The following is a 7,500-nucleotide window of genomic DNA, read 5'->3' as shown; positions in this document are numbered from 1 at the left end:
TGTACCTGCGGCGGAGCTTGGCGGAGAGGTGCAGGGGGAGGGCGAGGAGGAGGAGGGGGAATGGCACGTGCAGAAGGAGAAGAAGTCCACGAGGAAAACGAGAAAACTTAAAGCGAAAAAATCGCAAACGGATGGGCCCACGCCCACACCTGAGCCCACCCAAAGAGTGCCTGTTGGGCCCGGAGAGGTCCAGGGGTCACCTGGCGGGGCTCAGCAAGGAGCTGAGGAGGTACGGGAGGGGGCGGGGGAGTTCCTGTTGGGATCTGCGGTGGCTGATCAAAGGGATGAAAGAGAGGAAGCTGGCGGTGTGGAGGTGGAGGACTCCTCCTTTATGGAGGTCACCGAACCACCGCCCGCCGTGGGGGTAAAGAGGAGGCGTGCGTCTGGTGAGGAAGAGGATGGCCCTGGGCATAAGGCCAGGGGGCTGCCTGCCCCGAGACCCTCCACTCCGGTAGAGGATGGTGATCCACGACTAGTGTCCTCTAGGCCGGGGGTTGCCCTTTCGTCCCAGGGGCCTTCAGAGGGGGATATCTCACAAGATGTTGGGGTTGGCTGCCCTGGGAATGTGTCCCCTGGGAGGGAGGACGAGCAGGGACAACCCGAAGGGGGGGTCTCGGTTGTAGGGGTGGTTTCCCAGCCTATGCTCCTCATTAGAACTATGAGAGTAACTGAGGGTTGTGCTGCCCCACAGACTGAGGAAGTAGGGGAGAGTCCAGAAACACTGGCTCCTTCAGTGGGCCCCAGTGAGGGTACTCCCCTGGTGGTGGAGGATGGAGACTCTCTGGGTGATGCTGGGGGAGTGGGCTCCCTGGATGCGGAGGGGGACGGGGCTGTTGCGGGTCGTGTCTCTCAGTCGGAGTCCGGGGGTGAAGGTGGACCGCGGGCCCTGGGGTCGCCCTGTTTTTGTTCTTCCCCAGGCCCAGTTGTAGAGGGCGGGGAGAGTGTGCAGGAGCCTGGCCATACACTGGCCGGCTCATCGCTGTTGGAGGTGTCAGGACTCTCCCTCGACATTGATCCCGGGGGTGGGATCATGCCGGAGGGGGGGGAGGGTGTTGGAGCCAGCTTACACAGTGAAGAGAGCGAGCTGGCAGCCAGTGGCAGTCTGCCAAATCTGGGCCATGACCTTGAGTGCAGGGAGGAGGAAGATGTTGCTTCAGGTGTCAGTGGGTTGGCAGAATGCCAGGACTCCAGTGCTGTGGCTCGAGCGGCCGGCATCATTGAGATTCGAGAGTTTTTGCATGAACATCAGCACAGTAGGAGCAAAGTCCGGCTAGCTACCGAACGGTGGCCAGACCTGGGGGGAACTATCCGGACACTTAGTGCTATCCTTAACAGTAGGGATAATGCTCTAGGTGCTTGTGATAAGCGTCAATTCGGGGAGTTTTTGAAGCTCCTAAAAGAGCGGGGCTTCACTCCCACAAGGAGCTTGAGGAATAAGTCCAGTGAGCGTTCAAGTTCACAGTAGTTAGCCTAAATATAAACGGTGGAAGGGGGGACCTTCGTAGGTTTCACCATCTATCGGTCCTCAGAGAGGGGAAGTATGCAGTGAGCTTTCTACAAGAGACGCACACTGTTGTTAGTGATGAGCCCACCTGGGTCCTGGAGTGGGAGGGGGGGGTCTACATGAGCCACCTCAGTACAAAGTCAAGTGGGGTGGCTTTCCTGTTGGCCCCGACTTTCCAGCCAGAGATTGTGAAGGTGCAGGAAGTTGTGCCAGGCCGTTTGCTCTATCTGGCCGTGATCCTGGATGGCGTGCCGTTACATTTCATTAACGTGTACGCCCCCAGCACCGGCACGATGCAGGCGCGGTTACTTCAGGAGGTGACTGCTCTGCTGAGCACCATTGATTGCGGAGAGTGTGTCTTCCTTGGGGGGGATTTCAATTGTACCCTTGAGACGCGAGATCGCTCTGGTATTCAGTGTGCCCCTGCAGTGGCGAAGAAGTTGAGAGGTGTGATTGAATCTTTCGAGCTGGTTGATGCGTGGCGGAATCTCCACCCTGATTCCAACGCGTTTTCGCGGAGGTCTGAGGGGGGTGGTTCCCGTATCGACCGTGTGTACATCTCCAGAGCGTATGTCTCCCGGGTCTCGGCGGCCTCTATGAGGACGGTGCCATGTTCGGACCACTGCCTGGTGCGAGTGGATTTTATTCCAGCGCGCACGCGGGCTGGGTCCGCGTACTGGCACTTTAATAACCAGCTGCTGGAGGATCGCCGATTCCGGGAGTCTTTCAGGCGGTTCTGGGTGAAGTGGAGAGAGAGGCAGAGGGGCTTCCCTTCCCTTAAGCAGTGGTGGGATGTGGGGAAAGCTTACATCCGTCTTTTCTGTCAGGACTACACGGGAGGGTCGACCAGAAGGCGGGACGCGGCAGTCGAGCGACTCGAGAAGGAGTTACTCGACGCAGAGTCTCGCTTGGGCCGGGTCGGTGAGGACTCCTGTGAGTGGGGAGAGTTTCAGGAGAGGAAGGAAGCGCTGAGGGACCTGCAGCTTGAGCGGTCCCGAGGTGCTTACGTGAGGTCGCGAGTCCAGATGCTGCACGATCTGGACCGGGCTTCACCTTTCTTTCTCTCTCTGGAGAAAGGGCGAGGAGCCCGCAAACAGCTCGTCGAGCTGCTCGCGGACGATGGCTCCTCGGTCACAGACCCAGAGGGGATTAGTGCGTTAGTTCGGTCCTTTTATGGAACGCTGTTCTCTGCGGATGGTGTCAGCGGAGAGGCTCAGCGGGTTCTGTGGGAGAGGCTACCGACTATAGATAGAGGGGTGGTTGAACAGCTTGATGACCCCTTATCATTGGAGGAGGTGACTGGTGCCCTGCACCAGCTCAGAAGGGGTAAGTCCCCTGGGCTGGATGGGCTGACGGTTGAGTTTGTTAGAGCCTTCTGGGATGTCCTGGGGGGTGATTACATGAAGGTTCTGGGGGAGAGCCTGGCGACCGGGGAGATGCCCCTCTCGTGGCGCAGGGCAGTCGTTGTCCTGCTACCCAAGAAGAGCGAACTCCGCCTGTTGAAGAACTGGCGCCCGGTCTCTCTCCTCTGTACAGAGTATAAAGTTTTTGCACGGGCGATGGCAAATCGCCTGGGCTCCGTACTATCCCAAATGATCCACCCTGACCAGACCTATACAGTCCCTGGTCGGTCCATCCAAGATAACATCCATTTGGTTAGGGACCTGATCCATCTGGCCCAGGGCACTGGTCAGTCAGCTGCCTTTCTATCCCTGGATCAGGAGAAGGCTTTTGACAGGGTGGACCATGATTACCTCTTCGGGACACTGCAAGCGTTCGGTTTTGGACCGCATTTTGTGGCCCGAGTCCGGCTTTTGTACACCGCAGCAGAGTGTCTCGTGAAGATTAACGGTGCATTGTTGGCTCCCATTCGCTTTGGGAGGGGGGTACGCCAGGGGTGCCCCATGTCTGGGCAGTTGTACTCGGTCTGTGTGGAGCCATTCCTGTGTCTTCTTAGGAGGCGGTTGGCAGGCCTGGTTCTACCAGGACCGGGGGTGGAGGTGGTTCTCTCGGCCTATGCCGATGACATTCTCCTTACGTTCACTGATCCTGTTGACCTGCGGAGGATGCACGAATGCCAGCAGGTGTTCTCAGCTGCTTCGTCCGCTAGGATCAACTGGAGTAAGTGCTCCGGACTTCTAGTGGGCCAGTGGCAGGTGGACTCCCTGCCGGAAGAGATGAAGGATTATGCGTGGAGTACCACGCACCTCCTCTACCTGGGGATCTACCTGAGTCCCACTGAGGATGCTTGGCCGGCGAACTGGCAGGAGCTAGAGACGAAAGTCGTCGCCCGGCTGGGACGCTGGTCAGGCTTGCTTAGGGTTATTTCTTTCCAGGGTAGGGTGCTGGTCATAAACCAGCTGGTGGCCTCAATGTTATGGTACCGGCTGGCCACTCTTGTCCCGCCCTCTACCTTTGTAAATGCTGTACAGAAGAGGTTAGTGGATTTCTTTTGGGGAGGGAGGAAACACTGGGTCTCAGCCGCAGTCCTGAGTCTCCCGCTAGAGGAGGGTGGCCAGTCCTTGGTATGCGTGCATACCCAGGTGGCGGCTCTCCGTCTCAGGACTCTGCGGAGGTACGTGTACGCGGAGCACCCTCCCAGGTGGCACGCTCTGGCCACGTATTTTTTCCGCCAGGGCCAGTGCCTAAGGGGGGTTTGGCGGCTCCCGGTGGCGGGCATCAGCCGACCCGCCACACGGGACATGCCAAGCTTTTACCGCGATGTGTTGAGAGTGAGGAATTTGGTCATCTTCAGTCAGCGCGTTGCTCCTCAGGGGGAGGGGGGTGTTGTGGCTGTGGTGGGGGCCGGTCCTCACGCTGTCGCGGTGGGTGTTGGGGAGCAGCGTGAGCTTGGAGTGATTCCGGCCGAGCTTACCCCCGCTCCGCCGGAACTGCTCATCGGGCCCAGGCTCCGGAATATTTCCCGGGAGCCGGCCCCACACAACTTGAGCCGCCTCTCCCAGATGCCCAGCGTGCCGTTCCGTGATGCAGGCAGACGTTTACTGTATAGGATGTTCCTGCACACTCTGCACCTCCTCGCCTTCGTCTTCCGTCCGGATACGCCGTGGCGATCCGTGTTACCACCTGATGGCGGGGGTGGTCCCCAGTGGAGGTCTCTCTACAAGGGTGTCCTCCCCCTTTACATCGGGGACCTGGGGTGGAGAGTGTTGCACAGAGCCGTTGTGTGTAATAAATTTTTGAGCCGGTTCACGGACTCGCCGGCCGCCTGTATTTTCTGCGGCGAGGAAGAGTCCGTGTTCCACGTGTACATGGAGTGTGTGAGGTTGCTGCCCCTGTATGAGTATCTGAAGGGGTTGCTCCTCAAGTTTTGGCTGCATTTCAGTCCTACGATCCTGGTGTTTGGGCTCGGGGCTGGGAATGGGGAGGGCCGGTCAGGAGGGTGGGATTTCCCTGTCGGTTTGCTCCTGGGCCTGGCCAAGATGGCCATTCGTGGATCCAGGCAGCGGGCGGTCGATGGTCTTGCCAGAGTCGGCTGCCTCCCCCTCTTCCGGGCCTACGTCCGTGCGCGCGTGTCCCTAGAGAGGGAACACGCGGTGATCACGGGGACTATGGAGGCCTTCCGTGAACGCTGGTCACCACGGGGGGTTGAGAGCATTGTAAATAATGAAGGCAATGTTGTATTATAATGATTACCTGATGTTTTGTAACCTCTGATTGTGGTTTTGATGTGATGTATCATGTGATAAAAAAATAAAAAATAAAAAGAGAGAGAGAAAGAAAAAGAGAAAAAGAGGGAAAGAGGGAAAGAGGGAAAAAGGGAAAGGAGGGTGAGGGAGTGGAGGAGGGGGATGGTGGAAAGAAGGAGGATTAAGTAGAAAATGTGTAGAAATAGCCCATTGAGACCATACACCAGAGTCCCCAGTTTTTGGTGCCATTTTCACAGTCCGAGCTGCAGCTAGCAATAAATGTCACACTGTCATTTATTTTATACCTCACCTCAACCAGTTCCCTTTCTGCCCATGCTGTTTGACTGGCTTGGTTCATTCAGCATCTCTGTTCTGGTTTCAGATTCCAGCACGTACAAGTTTGCTTTCCTTCTGTTATTTTTGATTGTCCCCAAGTCTGCAGCATCATGGATGTGGAGTGGATGTTTCCACTAGTGGGAGAGTCTAGGACTGCAGGTTATAGCCTTAGAAATAAAGCACATTCTTTTAGGAAGGAGATGAGGAGGAATTTATTTAGTCAGAGGGTGGTGAATCTGTGGAATTCTTTGCCACGGAAGAATTCTGCTTTCTCACAGTTATTTAAAAAAACAATACAAAAAAAGGGGCCACAGTCTTAGAATAAAGGGGAGACCATTTAAAACTGAGGTGAGAAGCAACTTTTTCACCCAGAGAGTTGTGAATTTGTGGAATTGTCTGCCACAGAGGGCAGTGGAGGCCAAATCACTGGATGGATTTAAGAGAGAGTTAGATGGAGCTCTAGGGGCTAGTGGAATCAAGGGATATGGGGAGAAGGCAGGCACGGGTTATTGATTGTGGACGAACAGCCATGATCACAATGAATGGCGGTGCTGGCTCGAAGGGCCGAATGGCCTCCTCCTGCACCTTTTTTCAATGTTTCTATGTTTCTAAGGCAGGGGAGGCCAAGTCAGTGGATATTTTTACGGCAGAGATAAATAGATTTTTGATTAGTACAGGTGTCAGAGGTTATGGGGAGAAGGCAGGAGAATGGGGTTAGGGGGGAGAGATAGATCAGCCATGATTGAATGGTGGAGTAGACTTGATGGGCCGAGTGGCCTAATTCTGCTCCTATCACTTATGACCTTATGATCATAAAACTCTCAAGAAGTTGAGGATATTTATGACTCCGTTTCGACCGAAGATGCAGTTTGGAAAACTGGCATGCCATTCACAAAAATGGGTTAAGCTTGGCTCAACCACAGAAAACAGGTGCTGGGAAAGAACTACAGACTACTGGTTTAAATCGAAGGTGGGCACAAAATGCCAGAGTAACTCAGCGGGTCAGGCAGCATCTCGGGAGAGAAGGAATGGGTGACGTTTCGGGTCGAGACCCTTCTTCGGAGCTGACCAGCAGAAACCAGGTACTGGGAAAGGCTTGGTTTTTACTTTCCATCCAAGTGTGAAGAAACGGTTCCCTTGAACGGCAGTCAGAACCGAAACCTCATTAATAAAGCGCACCCTGTCGTGACGACTTAAGTTGTGTTTAACTGCCTGGAATTCAATTCAGAATTACAGTTTGCAATGGGAAGGTTTGTACGGAGCGGCTGAGGCCGAGGGGGTAGGGAGAGGGACAGGCAGCATCTCTGGAGAGAGGGAGGGTCTCGGCCCGGAACGTCACCCATACACACACACACGCACACACGCACAGACGCACGCACGCACGCACGCGAACACACACACACACACACACACACACACACACACACACACACGCGCGCACACACTCACCCACACACACACACACACACACACACACACACACACACACACACACACACACACACACACACACACACGCGCACACACTCACCCACACACACACACACACACACACACACACACATATATATATATATATATATATATATATACTAGACGAAGTGGACCCGTTGGGCCCAAACTTCTCCTGCATTGGTGCAGCACCCTCTCCTCCCCTCCCCTCTCCCACCCTCTTCTCTCCCTCCCCCCCTCCCTTCCCTCCTCCCCTCCCCCTCCCCTCCCTCCTCCCTCTCCCCCTCCCCCCCCACTCCATCCCCCTCATCTCCCCTCCTTCTCCCCCCTCCCTCCCTCCCTCCCCCCCCTCTCTCCCTAGGAGATAGATTTAAACTTAAAAATGTGATAACTTAAAAAATATAACACCGATTTCAATGAAACTTCTTCCATTAGCACCAAAAGGACGACGGTGAGTAAGGTGGGCCTAAAATTGTCGCGCTATCGTGTACCGTCTTGGCTGTAGTTCAGGAACAAACAAACAAACAAACGAGAGTTTTAGTATATGGATATCATACCTGT

The 7,500-nt window shown here is 55.3% G+C and overlaps 1 protein-coding gene across 1 annotated transcript in view; it reads left to right on the top strand.

Annotated features, from left to right (window-relative positions):
* LOC144608288 (astrotactin-2-like) overlaps positions 1 to 7,500 on the top strand; it is a 908,904-nt gene that overhangs the window by 215,124 nt on the left and 686,280 nt on the right. The gene's annotated exons all lie outside the window — the stretch shown is intronic.

Source organism: Rhinoraja longicauda, chromosome 31, assembly GCF_053455715.1.
Source record: "Rhinoraja longicauda isolate Sanriku21f chromosome 31, sRhiLon1.1, whole genome shotgun sequence".
NCBI lineage: Eukaryota > Metazoa > Chordata > Chondrichthyes > Rajiformes > Arhynchobatidae > Rhinoraja > Rhinoraja longicauda.
Note: the sequence above shows the minus strand (reverse complement) of the source record. Positions and strands in the feature narration are given on the sequence as shown.